This window comes from Oncorhynchus mykiss, chromosome 28 (assembly GCF_013265735.2).
Source record: "Oncorhynchus mykiss isolate Arlee chromosome 28, USDA_OmykA_1.1, whole genome shotgun sequence".
In the NCBI taxonomy this organism is placed as follows: Eukaryota; Metazoa; Chordata; class Actinopteri; order Salmoniformes; family Salmonidae; genus Oncorhynchus; species Oncorhynchus mykiss.
Window position 1 is genome coordinate 7,822,501 of NC_048592.1, and position 15,023 is coordinate 7,837,523.

Consider the following 15,023-nt stretch of genomic DNA (forward strand, 5'->3'; position numbering starts at 1 on the left):
TGAAAAGGAAATGAAAGTACAGAAGAGGAGAGGAAAGGAGAAGACATGAAAGGAAATGAGAGTGGGGGAAAGGGGAGGGGGCTCAAAGCTTGAGGTAGAAAATATCTTGAAGAATTTTAATGAGAATGTGATGGAAGGGTGGATGGAGGGATGCGATAAGAAAGAGAGGGAAGGAGAAAAAGGGGAACAGAGAGGCATAACAGCTCAATATCTGTGCTGTTCCAATCATATCGACCCACCTCACTCTTCCCCCATCCCCCTGTCATGTCCTCCCCTCATTCCTCTCTCCCCCTCTCCTGTGATTTTTCTCTGAATGTAGCTCAATACAGAAACTCTGATAGGTGAGACAGTATGGAACGTTGATAGGAACCTTGGTTTGTTGCTAAGGTGATAAAGTGACAGTTTTTTGATACACGTATATAGCCATGCACACACACACACACACACACACATTGTAAACTCTGTAACACCACAGAGCGAAAGCAATTTGAGTGACACCAGATTGTCACAGGTAGTCACATTGACACTAAAGTATGCTGATGATGAATCACACACACACGTACACACGCATGCACACACGCAGACACTGACTCTCTCTCACACACACACACACACAACTCAAATGATGAAGCACCCTCATAAGGCCAGTTTTTGATCTTTGAAATCCCACTCCAGATCTGGGCCAAGGGCAGACTATATCGCACAGCGCTATTGGCTATCGACGATAGGTCTAGGAGAATATATAGACCACTATTGGCTACTGTATATCCCAGCAGATGATTGGTTATCTATGTGAAAAAGAGGCACCGTTTTTTAGCTGATTCCTTTGAAGTCTGAGCCTGCTTTTATTGAACCCGTTTTTAAATGGGGTGAGAAGGTGAGAGAGAGAGAGAGAGAGAGAGAGAGAGAGTGAGAGAGAGTGAGAGAGAGAGAGAGAGAGAGAGAGAGAGAGAGAGGGAGAGAGGGAGGGAGGGAGGGAGAAAGAGAGGGAGAGAGAGAGAGAGAGAGAGAGAGAGAGAGAGAGAGAGAGAGAGAGTGAGAGAGAGTGAGAGAGAGAGAGAGAGAGAGAGAGAGAGAGAGAGGGAGAGAGGGAGGGAGGGAGGGAGAAAGAGAGGGAGAGAGAGAGAGAGAGAGAGAGAGAGAGAGAGAGAGGGAGAGGGAGAGGGAGAGAGAGCGTGAGAGAGAGGGAGGGAGAAAGAGAGGGAGAAAGAGAGGGAGAAAGAGCGAGCGAGAGCGAGAGAGGTGTGTGTTCAGGTATTTGTTCCAAGCCATCCCTCCTGATGGGTGTAATGAAGTGACAGTGACACCTGACTGGCTCAATGACTCTCTTGAGGGCCAACTGCATTCATTGTCAAAATAAATAAATCATTAAACTGTAGATGGCGAGAGTAGAAGAGAGTAGTATCAAGAGTAGAATCACATACGCCACTGACTCTCATCTTGAAAAGGATTGTCAAGACCAAAGCATGTGAACGGGAGTATTTTTTTCATCCAACTCTTCAGTCTGATAAATACCACTTTAGATTTGCAGGTGATCATGCCTTTATTAGCACCCCCTAACCAAAATCAATACTCATTGCATTTGCATTTCAAATGCAGAAACAGAGAAACAGCATTTTAATGGATCCCCTGGTAGATTCAGTACATACCACTTGAACTGCAGTGGAGGACTTGGTCATTCTAATGCATGAGAAATACAGAATTGTCAATATCAAGGCCCATAGCATTCTTTATACCCACTTTCTAATCAGGTCGTGAGCTACACAATTACTGTGAGAAGGTAATTATTTTCTGCTACTGCGCTATCGAGGACAACTCTCGCTGCTCCGGACAACCAGGTGCTTTCATTCTCCGAAGCTGATGTGAGGAAAACTCTCAAAAGAGTGAATACTCACAAAGCCGCTGGCCCAGATGGCTTCCCTGGCCGCGTCCTCGGAAATGTGCTGACCTGGTGGTGGGCGTCTTTTCGGATATCTTCAACCTGTCCCTGTCCCAGGCTGTAGTCTCCACCTGCTTCAAGGAGACCACCATTGTCCCAGTGCCCAAGAAAAACGAAGTGACATGCCCAAATGACTATCGGCCCTTTGTACTCACCCCGGTCATCACGCCAACAGATCCACGGCCGATCCATCTGGACAAGAGGAGCACCTACAGTATGTGCGAATGCTGTTCATTGACTACAGTTTAGCATAGGATTCGCAACAACACCTCCTCCACACGGACTCTTAGCACAGGGCCCCCCCCAGGAGTGTATCATCAGCTCTTTACTGTACTCCCTGTCAACCTACAACTGCGTGGCTTTGAACAACACCAACTGCATCAGCAAGTTTGCTGACGATGCCAGGCCTGATAACCAACAACGACGAGTCAGTCTACAGGAAAGAGGCAAGTGAACTGGTGCCAGGACAATAACTTCTCCCTCAACTTGAGCAAAACAAAGGAGTCGATTTTTGACTTCAGGGGGCAGAGGAGGGAACATACCCCAATCCACATCAACAGGACTGCAGTAGAGAGTCTTCCGTTTTAAGTTCCTCAGCGTCCACATCACCCATGACTTGATATGGACCAGCAACACCACCACTCTTGTCAAGAGTGTGCAACAGTGCCTCTACTTCCTAAGGCAACTGAGGCAATTTGACATGCCACACGGGGTTCCTTTCCAAAATACTACCGTTGCACCATCGAGAGCGTCCTGACCGGTTGCATCACGGCCTGGTACGGGAAATACTCCATCTACGACCGCAAGGCCCTCCAATGGGTGGTGAAGACGGCCCAGTATATCCTTGGGACCGTACTCCTACCCATCACGGACATACACTGTAAATATTGGACTGTAAATTGTGGCTTCCTGTATTATACATATGCTAAAATGTTCATTCTATCCTACTGAGCCATTTACTGTATGTGTGTATTTGTATCTTTTATTATCTCTTATTGTTGTTGCATTGTCGAGAAGGAACCTGCAAGTAACCGTTTAGTTGGACGCTGTATGTGTATCCTATGACTAATAAAACTTAACTTGAAAATGTGTTTCCTTTGGATCCGTATTATTCCAATACGTTGTGGTGCGTGTTCTATTAGTGTCAAATGTGTCCTTGTGTTTGGGTCTGGGAACGGAGTGATGAGGAGGACTTTATCACCGTTCTCCTGCATCTCTCTCTCTCTCTCTACTGCAGCCACTCTTCCCTGTGCCCTGTGTTACCATAGCAACCGATAGCAATTGGAAATGAATCTAACTTGCCGAATAACTGCAATCACTGCACCAATTCAATTGAACTTACTCTCTCAAAAAGGAAAACATGACTATAATCCTGAATGGAGATGAGTAAATAAAAGTTAGCTGATGAGAAATAACCTGTTTACAATCTGATAAATTGTGCCATTTTAAATCCACTTTAAAAACACAGCCACAGATGAGTCCACTAATGAGTTTGATATTCACACTTCTACCAGCAAAGGAAGTGGATATGAATACATTACTGCCTAGCTCGTTTACGGATTACCAATAATTATGGCTCTGATTCCGCTCCTAGCCTGCCATTCTAAATGAGGTGTTCCATTGTGCTGTGGTCTAAGTGTTCCGTAGCATTATCTAGATTGTAGTGGACACTGAGCAGTTCTCTGAAATCACAGGCTTTTAGGGAACACAACATGTTCCAACTCTATACAACGTCAGTGTCATGTCAGGTTGACTGAGAGAGATGGAAAGATTTACAGGAGGCAAACAATCACCCGACACTATTTATTTCCGAAATGGTAATTTCTTTCTTTCTTTCGTTCGTTCTTTCTTTCTTTCTTTCTTTCTTTCTTTCTTTCTTTCTTTCTTTCTTTCTTTCTTTCTTTCTTTCTTTCTTTCTTTCTTTCTTTCTTTCTTTCTTTCTTTCTTTCTTTCTTTCTTTCTTTCTTTCTTTCTTTCTTTCTTTCTTTCTTTCTTTCTTTCTTTCTTTCTACTCTCTCTCTCTCCCTCTCTTTCATCACACTCTTCCTTCAAGAGCCCATATGCAGGTTAAAATCCCTGAATAAAGTAGTGCGGCCTGAGGCGATGGGGGATAAACTGGGATAACTGGGTCACCTTCACCATCAAAATGTCTACAGTACACTACATTTACTGGTTACATTAATGGACTGACACTGACAGTGATAACGGTGGAGTGTTACGGCATAGGTAATGGAGGTAGATGGCAAAAGGGCAGGCAAATTAGTTATGAATGTACGCAGACAAACACACACACACTGACACACACACTAACACACAAGCATAGAAATCAATGAGATAAGGTCTTTATCTAATCAAGGAGCGTGTGTTATTGGATACTACAGCCTTCCCTTAAGTGTAACTGTCTGGGGGCCAATCCCAGTTAAGGGAATATGGCGTTTTGTCTGTTAAATATCCTAATGCACTTTTCAATCTGCAGAGTAATTTATATGCTAATGCCCAGGTTATGTCTGCATTAGATTCCCTGGCAGAGTGCTGAACGTTATCATGAAGAGGGATGGAGGGAGGAAGGGATAGAGAGAGTGAAAAAGAGAAGAAAGAGAGAGAGAATTTTCCCCTGGGTCTATTATGCCAGTATGTAATTATAAAGAAGCTGGTCAGACCTGGAGAGTAGCCACAGCCAGAGAGCACCTCTCTCCCCCTCTATCCCTCTCTCACAGGTCCCACTCTCTGGGGAGTAGCCACAGCCAGAAAGCACCTCTCTCCCCCTCTATCCCTCTCTCACAGGTCCCACTCTCTGGAGAGTAGCCACAGCCAGAGAGCACCCCTCTCCCCGTCTATCCCTCTCTCACAGGTCCCACTCTCTGGAGAGTAGCCACAGCCAGAGAGCACCTCTCTCCCCCTCTATCCCTCTCTCACAGGTCCCACTCTCTGGAGAGTAGCCACAGCCAGAGAGCACCTCTCTCCCCCTCTATCCCTCTCTCACAGGTCCCACTCTCTGGGGAGTAGCCACAGCCAGAGAGCACCCCTCTCCCCCTCTATCCCTTTCTCACAGGTCCCACTCTCTGGAGAGTAGCCACAGCCAGAGAGCACCTCTCTCCCCCTCTATCCCTCTCTCACAGGTCCCACTCTCTGGGGAGTAGCCACAGCCAGAAAGCACCTCTCTCCCCCTCTATCCTTCTCTCACAGGTCCCACTCTCTGGAGAGTAGCCACAGCCAGAGAGCACCTCTCTCCCCCTCTATCACAGGTCCCACTCTCTGGAGAGTAGCCACAGCCAGAGAGCACCTCTCTCCCCCTCTATCCCTCTCTCACAGGTCCCACTCTCTGGAGAGTAGCCACAGCCAGAGAGCACCTCTCTCCCCCTCTATCCCTCTCTCACAGGTCCCACTCTCTGGAGAGTAGCCACAGCCAGAGAGCACCTCTCTCCCCCTCTATCCCTCTCTCACAGGTCCCACTCTCTGGAGAGTAGCCACAGCCAGAGAGCACCTCTCTCCCCCTCTATCCCTCTCTCACAGGTCCCACTCTCTGGAGGTCCAGTGTTGGGTGAACATGTCTACATGCAACTGGTCTGAAAACGGTAAAATATAGAATTAATCAAACTATTCAACATCTCTGAAAAAAAAACGTTTTGGTAAGTAAATAAAATGGTGTAGTTTTAAGAGTTACTGTCTTTTAGGGACAGCTGATCTAAAAACAGTTATAAGGAGAGTTGATCATTGAGGAGCCCTAGGAGTGGTCAGACAGCCTATCCTAGGTCAGTTATTAAGGAAAGTTGAGCAGAAAAGTGCCCTATAGGAGTGGTTAGACAGCTGATCCAGCTGATAAAGGGGCAGAAGAGGTCACACAGCCGAGATCTCTGTTCTTATTAACATAATACCTTAGCTTCTAATTGCCTTTTTTGCATATTCATCCTCAACTTGGACCGGTCTCATGCTCTCTCTCTCTCCCTCCCTGATTCAGAGGGTTTGGATTAAATGCGGAAGACATATTTCTGTTGAATGCATCCAGTTCTCTCGCTCTGCATCTTTCTCTCTCTCTCTCTCTCCTTCTCTCTCTCTCCCTCCCGACCTCCCTGCAATCCCCCCCGCACCCTCTCTCAGACAGTACATGTTATTCTGGTCTAACTAATGGGGAGTGTTTAGCAGTACCCTTGGCTTGTCTTTGAGTCCTGAGTGAAATATCTCCCCAAGCAACAGAAAGCCGCAGCCCAAACACACACACATAGGGAGACACGCACGCACACACACACACACACACACACACACACACACACACACACACACACAGGCAGACATGCACGCACGCATGAATACACACACACCCACATAGGCAAACACCCATTTACACATGCACACCGAACACATGCATATGTTCGACTGCATCGCACACACATTTTATAACTTGGAGCTGGGTCTGCAGCAGATGTATGAGTTTATTTATAGTGCCGTACTAGGCTACAGCCAGATTAGACACACACACACACACTGTGCTGAGCTGCAGCAAGGGCAAACGTCAGCTACTACACAGAGCTCAACTGCAGCAAGCCCATATGCATTCACAGCACAACACTGGGATGTCGAGCACATAGAGCAGGGGTCATCAACTAGATTTAGCCGTGGGATGATTTTTTTTTCAGGTCAGGTGGCCGGAACATAATTACAAAGAATTTGTATACCGAAACGTGACCGGAAGAAGCCCAAACAGATATAACAGTTGACTAAAACGTACCGTTTCAAACCTTGCTTACATTCTTATTCGATCGCATACACTGAGCATACGAAACATTCAGAACACCTGCTCTTTCCATGACATAGACTGACCAGGTGAATACAGCTGAAAGCTACGATCCCTTCCACATCAATCAGTGTAGAAGAAGGGGAGGAGAGGAGGTTTTTAAGCTTTGGGACAATTGAGACATGGATTGTGTATGTGTGCCATTCAGAGGGTGAATGGGCAAGACAAAAGATTTAAGTGCCTTAGAATGGGGTATGGTAGTAGCTGCCAGGTGCACCGGTTTGAGTGTGTCAAGAACTGCAACACTGCTGGGTTTTTCACACATCAACAGTTTCCTGTGTGTGTCAAGAATGGTCCACCACCCAATGGACATCCAGCCAACTTGACACAACTGTGGGAAGTATTGGTGTCAACATGGGCCAGCATCCCTGTGGAACGCTTTTGACACCTTGTAGCTCAACGGTAACTTAAAGGGTCCTAATGGTTGGTATACTTAGCGTGTGTATCTCTCTATTACGTGTGGGAATACTTTAAAACAGATTTTAAAAATGTAAATCACTTGAAGATAATTTGCCGGTGTTTTTGTCTTTCATTGTCAGTGCATACAGTGCATTCATTAAAGTATTCACCTATTGACCTTTTCCACGTTAAAGCCTTATTCTAAATTGAATTAAATATTTTTTTTCTTCAATCTACATCCAATACCTCATAAAGACAAAGCAAAAACAGGTTTTTAGACATTTTTGCTAAATGTTTTTTTTTAAATATACAAAAAAATGTAACATCACATTTACATAAGATCAGTACTTTGCTGAAGCACCTTTGGCAGTGATTACAGCCTTGAGTCTTCTTGGGTGTGATGCTACTTGCTTGGCACACTTGTATTTGGGGAGTTTCTCCCATTCTTCTCTGCAGATCCTCTCAAGCACTGTCAGGTTGGATGGGGAGCGTCGCTGCACAGCTATTTTCAGGTCTCTCCAGAGATGTTCGATCAGGTTCAAGTCCGGGCTCTGGCTTGGCAACTCAAGAATATTCAGAGACTTGTACCGAAGCCACTCCTGCATTGTCTTGGCTGCGTGCTTAGGGTCATTGTCCTGTTGAAAGGTGAACCTTAGCCCCAGTCTGACGTCCTGAGAGCACTGGAGCAGGTTTTCATCAAGGATCTCTCTGTACTTTGCTCCGTTCATCTTTTCATCGACCCTGACTAGTCTCCCTGACTAGTCTCCCAGTCCCTGCCGCTGAAAAACATCCCCACAGCATGATGCTGCCACCACCATGCTTCACAGTAGGGATGGTGCCAGGTTTCCTCCAGACGTGACGCTTGGCATTCAGGCCAAAGAGTTCAATCTTGGTTTCATCAGACCAGACAACCTTGTTTCTCAAGGTCCTTTAGGTGCCTTTTGGCAAACTCCAAGCGGGCTGTCATGGGCCTTTTACTGAGGAGCGACTGCTGTCTGGGCACTCTACGATAAAGACCTGATTGGTGGAGTGCTACAGAGATGGTTGTCCTTCTGGAAAGTTCTCCCATATCCCCAGTGGAACTCTGGAGCTTTGTCAGAGTGACCATCGGGTTCTTGGTCACCTCCTTGACCAAGGCCTTTCTCCTCTGATTGTTCAGTTTGGCCGGACGGCCAGCTCTAGGAAGATCTTGCTGGTTCCAAACTCCTTCCATTAAATAATGATAGAGGCCAGCCACTGTGTTCTTGGGGACATTCAATTTTTTGGTACCCTTCCCCAGATCTGTGTCTCGACCCAATCCTGTCTCGGAGCTCTACGGACAATTCCTTCAACCTCATGGCTTGCTTTTTGCGCTGACATGCACTGTCAACTGTGGGACCTTATATAGACATTTCCAAATCATGTCCAGTCAATTGAATTTACCACAGATGGACTCCAATCAAGTTGTAGAAACATCTCAAAGATGATAAATGGAAACAGGAAGCACCTGAGCTCAATTTCAATTCTCATAGCAAAGGGTCTGAATATTTATTTAAATAAGGCATTTCTGTTTTTAAGTTTTTATACATTTGCAAACATTTCGAAAAAACCTGTTTTCACTTTGTAATTATGGGGTATTGTGTGTAGATTGATGAGGAGAAAAAAAATATTTAAACCATTAGAATAATGCTATAACATAACAAAATGTGGAAATAGGGAAGGGGTCTGAATACTTTCCGAATGCACTGTAAATAAATCCCCCACAGGCCACCAGTTGGGGAAACCTAACATAAGGTATGCAGAATACGCAGACACACGATAAACACATAATCACAAGAAAGTGTACATGTGCAGACAGGCACACACAAACACACTCCCTGAGCACCTATACCTATACAGTATAGAACATGCCATGCCCTGTGTTTGATTGCTTGTAATTAAGATAAATATAGTCTTTGCCATAGCAGAGCAGAGATGATTGCTGTACACTATGACCATATGGGGTCTGTACAGGTATTGCATGTGCACCAGGCTACATGTGTGTAAAGACACACTCAAAGCATGTACATACACACACACAAACAGTTGAACATGTGCACACACTTATGCATGCATGTGAGCACACACACACACACACACACACACACCCCCCCCCTCTCCACTGAACGTGCTCTCTTCCTCTCTCTCAGGTATAATTGTGTTGCTGCTCTACTCCTTTGCGTCTCTCTCAATTTTGACTCTCCCCTGATGAAAATTCATAATTAAGAGAGAACCTTGGCATCTGAAACTGGAAGAGAGAGGGAGGAGGAGACAGGTGGAGAGAGGGAGGAGGAGACAGGTGGAGGCGAGAGGGAGGAGGAGAGAGAGAGGAGGAGAGAGGTAGGAAGAGAGAGGTGGAGAGGGAGATTATCTCCAGCAAAAACACAATCAGAATATAACCAGAATCTCCAGAAGTCAAGACAAAAGACTCTACTGTGCCTCTGTCTGCCAACAAAATCCTCATCCAGCTTTTTATTTTGGCTACGATGCCTTTTAAATGGCTTTCTTTGGCTTACAGGCTCTGTGATCTCTTTCTCTTGGACGGGTAAAGCAGCAAATGCTTCAACAAAAAGAGTGTACTTCCAGGAAACTCCCAGCTACTCTACATAAGACGTAAGAAGTCAAGGGGAGCAGACAAACTAGGATTTTGAAAAGCTTGTTTGAGTCAGTGTGAGGCACACAAAGTGACCAGCCACAGCCACGCCTCCAATAGGACCTGACTGTCACTCATCAATGGGTTCAGACACACCATTTGGGAAAAAGTGCCCTAGATTGATTCTAATCAGAATCTCATCCTGAGAGGATAACGATCTCCCAGAAACTCTAGTTAATATGGCAACATGTGGGAAACATGAAAGGGTTCACCATCAAATACCCACAAGACACATGTTCCGTACACACACACATGCTCACACGCACACACCCACCCGCCCTAAACCTAGGTCCCTGGTTCGCTTTAATACGAGTGTAGCAAAGGCTTCGCTACACTCGGGTTATCCAGGGCTAAGGGATCTGAGAGGCACGTGTTGCAGAAGTGAACACACATGTTAGCATCACTCGAACGGTTGTGTGAGACCTCGCGCTGGGCAACAGACTCTCTTTATAATGAGCAGAGCTCAGGGGAGACATTGTGGATGAAAGAAGAGCATACAACTTAAAACATAAATACTCAAATATGTTCCTAATGTGTAAGAAATCACTGCACAGGGCCTTTTATCCAAAGCAATATATGTATGGGTGGATGGGTGGAATCTGATTCCTGCATGGGTCACGTATAGATGAACACCGGAGCAAGCAACCTAAATGGAACTGGGCCACATAGTGGGTTTTTTCCCCCGGTGTGAGCTGGTTTGTTTTTGGTACCTCCTCTCCTCACAACAAGATCTAAATTCTGATGGGAAGTACAATGGCCTTGCCTCCGGGAGCCCAGCACCTCTGCCCTCTTTATGCTGAAGAATGGCTCCCTGACGACCTTGCTCCCAGGACCCCAGCTGGTATAGGTCACCGAGCAGATGCCTGCACAGCCAGGCCCCTCTGATCCTATAGACCCTGGGGTATACAGAGGCTTCACAGGGTTGCTTTGAGAGTGTTGATGTAGTGCTGAGGAAGTAAAAGACTGGACTGTCTGGGCGGTTAGGAGGACTTCGGGACACACTCCATACTGGTCCATCGAACAGAAGAACATCAGCATGCACCATATAAGTTATGGGGCCTCAGTAGCCGACATATCCTTTTTGTGTCACATCTGGATATTTCAAACCTGGATCATAAATTCTGATTAACACCTGCACTGCCACATAGTACTATAGGGTTGGGGAAGCTCTAGGAGCTAACACGAGCCTTCAGGTCTCAGGGAAAGCTACTCGTCATGCACGACTGGTTCACTGGCCAACCTCTGTTACTCGTGTATTGAACTAGAGCAAACTGAATGTGTGAGAAATCCTCACCTACTCTAGTAGGAAATGGAGGTACTGGACAATAAAAAAGTGCAATTTTATTATTCATGTTTAAATAATGAAGCAGTTTAAATAATTAAGCAGCACTTTTTTACTCAACCTCCATTTTCCTCCCAAATAGGCATTTAGGAAGAATAACAGATGCAAATGGTGTTTACTCATTTTACAGCTAAAAGGCAAACAGCATTTCTCACACTCTGCAGTTTTGAAACCAATCAATCAATGTTTACCAGTGTAAAAGAAGCATGGCTGTGGGAAGATGTTTAGGGCTGGGGGTGATGCATTTGCCCAATTTTTTTATCCCTGCGCAGCTGGCGGCTATGTCTGTTTTAATTTTTTTTATTTCAGAAGTAAACAAGAACAAATAGTTTGCAATTGCCATCTTGTTCATAGAGGAACAAGAATGAAGAGTCTACAGGTCTGTTACCAAGACTTGCTTAGTACATGGACCGGTTGGGCGCCGTCTAAAGAGCGCCTAAGGGAAACACTGGCTGCACATGTTGTTCCTCTAGTGGGGTGAGCACCTGCTCACAGGGCTGCTGTGTGGCTGCCTGTGTCCAAAGCAGGGAAAACAGGGAAACCATTCACACTCCCTTAGACTGCCTTTTCTCTCTCAGCCCCTCTCTCCCCATTTCTCTCTCTGCACTTCTCTCCATGTCCCTTTACTCCCCCCCTCTCTCGCCTCCCCCTCTCCTCCCCCTCTCTACGACCAGAATTGGCCTATACATGCTGGTCTTTATATAATGCATGGCTAGATTCGTAGAGGTGTACCTCCTAGGACCAAGCGATGCTCAAAGTTGTCGTTCGCCATGTTGAATCCACACTGAGTTTCGGGCTGAATCGGGAAGAACCAATCACCGACGTAGGGGCGTAGACTTCGGCTACCGAACTTCGGCTTGCCTCTAGATAAAATGTTGTGTGCACGAATAGCCGAAAAAAACTTTGCCAAAGACCAAAACGCACAAAAGCATCCCAAAATGTCGCCATAATATATGCACAATCTGTTCGGATGCCTTTAAAGTCCTCTACTGGAACTCGCTGGCCTTGAACATAAAGTGGGAAGTTGAAAACAATAAATAATACATAACGGGTAAATCAATCTGCCAGCACCAGAAAGTCCAACAGAAAGTGAGCAGTGTTGGGTTCTTAAGGAAGCCGCAGTGGGCTGTAAGTCTGATGGACACAAACATTGAGAGAGTGGGTGGTTTGTTGGCAGCCCAGGCTTTAGTGTACAGTATATTCAGCCTGCCTGCCTGTGGGATTTAGCCCAAATAAGCTCCCTGATGTTGATCCCTCTTCTCTGAAGCCTCCCTTTGGTCATACTACTTGGCCCTTCTAGAAAGGACATAAATACAACTGTATCTTGTCATAAATGTGATTATAGACACTAAACCTTAACCCTAATAAAGACCACAGAGCTCATCCTATTGTCCATTCAATGTCCCTTCAAGCATGGCCATCTGGTGTCTACTCCTCCTTCTCCTTCACACTTCCAGCTCTATATGGGAATGCTCTGACCCTGCTAACTTCCCTTAGAGACATCAGTATCACCTCCCACTCACAGTCAGAGATATAGAGTTCAGCAAACCCTGTCACCTCATCTCAAGTTCCAAAGCCATTACATTCCAGCAAGTGTACACAATAAAATACACAGTAGAATGTCATGTTTCACAAGTCTTACAAGTGTTGGAAAGCACATTGGGTGTGGATACGGTGGGAACATGTGGGTCTGAGCAAGTGTGATGTCAATGATGTTTGTGGAAATGTGCTGTATGTATGTGAATGTTAAGTTGCTTATTGTTTTTGCCTATGTGTGTTGGGTTTTCTTTTGCTGTCAAGGAAAAGCAGCAAGAGTAGGTGAAATAAAATAGATATTTTTAAAGAATGTCATGTTTGCTGCACTCTATATGCATGGCTCTCCTCCGGCTCCCATTGAAAACCCTATGGACCAATAGCAGGCAATCCAGAGGCCATTTGGAATGAACAGGGTAACAACAGGGGGCGGCAGTCTGGGCATACTTATTTTACTACCGATAAAATGAGTCTAGTTAAAAGTACAGGCCAGTGTTTTACATTATACTACACTTAGACCATAAACCATGGAACTACCGTAATTCCATTCCATCACTGAAAGAATAATGAGCCAATCAATGAAGTCAAATCACCATGTCTGACCTTTGGTCTAAATCACTGAAAACCTTGAGAAAACAGAATTATTCAATGTCACGCTTTCATGCCAATTACTTACCCTCGGGTCATTCCCCAGGTTCAGAGTCACACTGTACAAGAATGACCCAAGGAATTAAACAAAACTAACATTATGTGCCTCATGCATAGCGGTGAATAAGAGCTGCGGTTCCTTATAGGATCAGTGTGCCTGTGTAGACTAGTTGTCATCATGATTAAACTAATCATCTTCACTATATTGTCATCCTTATGATCAGAATTCTTAATGTGGTTGCATGTTGACATTGAAAGCAGTTCTACACATTTTTGATCATATACCAATAGGCCCACATCCAACTACTGGACGACATCAAGTGATGCAAACCATGACAAAATCATACAAATCAATGAATACATCATGAAAACAATGATACATTGAATAACACAAAGAACACAGGGCCCAGACAGTAGCAACCCCAGGAGACAGATACGTCAAATGAAGATGCCACACGAGTATTTTGTCATTATCAGTAACCCAAAGCATTCAATGGCAGGCAGCTAATTAAACACACATGCGTGTATTCAAAGCATGCACATCCAAAACCAGCAACATAAGGTGCGGCCGCGACAAAAACGCTTCTACGGTCGAACGCAATACCTGTTCACCATCGTCGCCATACCTCTTAGCTCACTCACCACTGACCGACAGGTATGCGGGCTATGTCTGGCTGGGTACCAGCCGTCTTCTCGTAACCTATACAGACCGGGTTTTCTACAACTCTCAAATCAACACAAAGGGTGAAGCACAGCACCGAGCTCTCTCTGGGGGTCTTGAATCACAATACCTTGTTGAGAACCGCTATCCCCGCAGCTAGCCTAACATTAAGCCCCTCCATCAAGCCTCTCCATCGCACCTGTCTCTTCGTCGAGTGGCTTCTACGCGTAACCGTGGCATCTCCGTTATATTTCAGAGAATGCGCCCAGACCAGTCCGGACCTTTCCAATAAACCTTTCCCGGTTGAAAGCGAAATACGGTACATGCAGGTGCAGTGGTTTCTATAGTCTACATTCCAATGCCTTGGCAGAAAATGTGAATATTTTGCGAGCACCCCTGCAAATCACAAAATTAAAGTAGAATCGGTGTAGAGGGGTAAGCAAGCATCACCATCAAATGACTAGAAAGCTTAGGCTACATGTGCAGGCAAAATACTCACCAGTCTTTCGATTCAGTCTTAATTCATTCACACAGTTGTGCAGTCTTTCCAGCACTGTCAGCCCGAGAGAGACAACGGCTCTCCTCCCTGATTTGAGTCGGCACTGGTCAAGCTCTTATCACAAGCTGTATTGCATATATATATATTCATAGACAATACTTGGTTCAGGAAGAACACCAACGCAGAATGTCTCCATAGCCAATAATACATCAAAATACCAAACCAAGACCGAGACAGAAATATTCACGGCCCATTGCAAAACGACACAGCACCCCACAGTGCATGAATGGGGACGTTCTTCCTTTCTTACTTGCTCACGCTCTCTCTCTCTCTCTCTCTCTCTCTCTCACACACACACACAATTCAATTCAATTCAAGTGGCTTTATTGGCATGGGAAACATATGTTTACATTGCCATAGCAAGTGGAGTATATAATATACAAAAATTAAATAAACAATAAAAACGAACAGTAAACATGACACTCACAGAAGTTCCAAAATAATTAAGACATTACAAATGACATATCATGTACAGTGGG

General features: G+C 45.3%; 1 protein-coding gene across 3 annotated transcripts in view; it reads right to left on the bottom strand.

Moving 5' to 3' along the window:
• The window catches only part of LOC110508434 (semaphorin-6B), a 69,724-nt gene extending 54,957 nt beyond the window's left edge, over positions 1 to 14,767 (bottom strand). Inside the window, exons 1-3 of one of the 3 annotated variants that reach the window (XM_036966515.1) lie at positions 14,485 to 14,767; positions 2,095 to 2,148; positions 1,896 to 2,010 (exon numbers count right to left, since the gene is read on the bottom strand). The gene's annotated coding sequence lies outside the window, so the exon portion shown is untranslated. Of the gene's footprint in view, positions 1 to 1,895; positions 2,149 to 14,484 lie in introns of all 3 variants that reach the window. The other 2 variants (XM_036966514.1, XM_021588953.2) reach the window with 2 other exon arrangements.
• Positions 14,768 to 15,023: the final 256 nt, after the last annotated feature.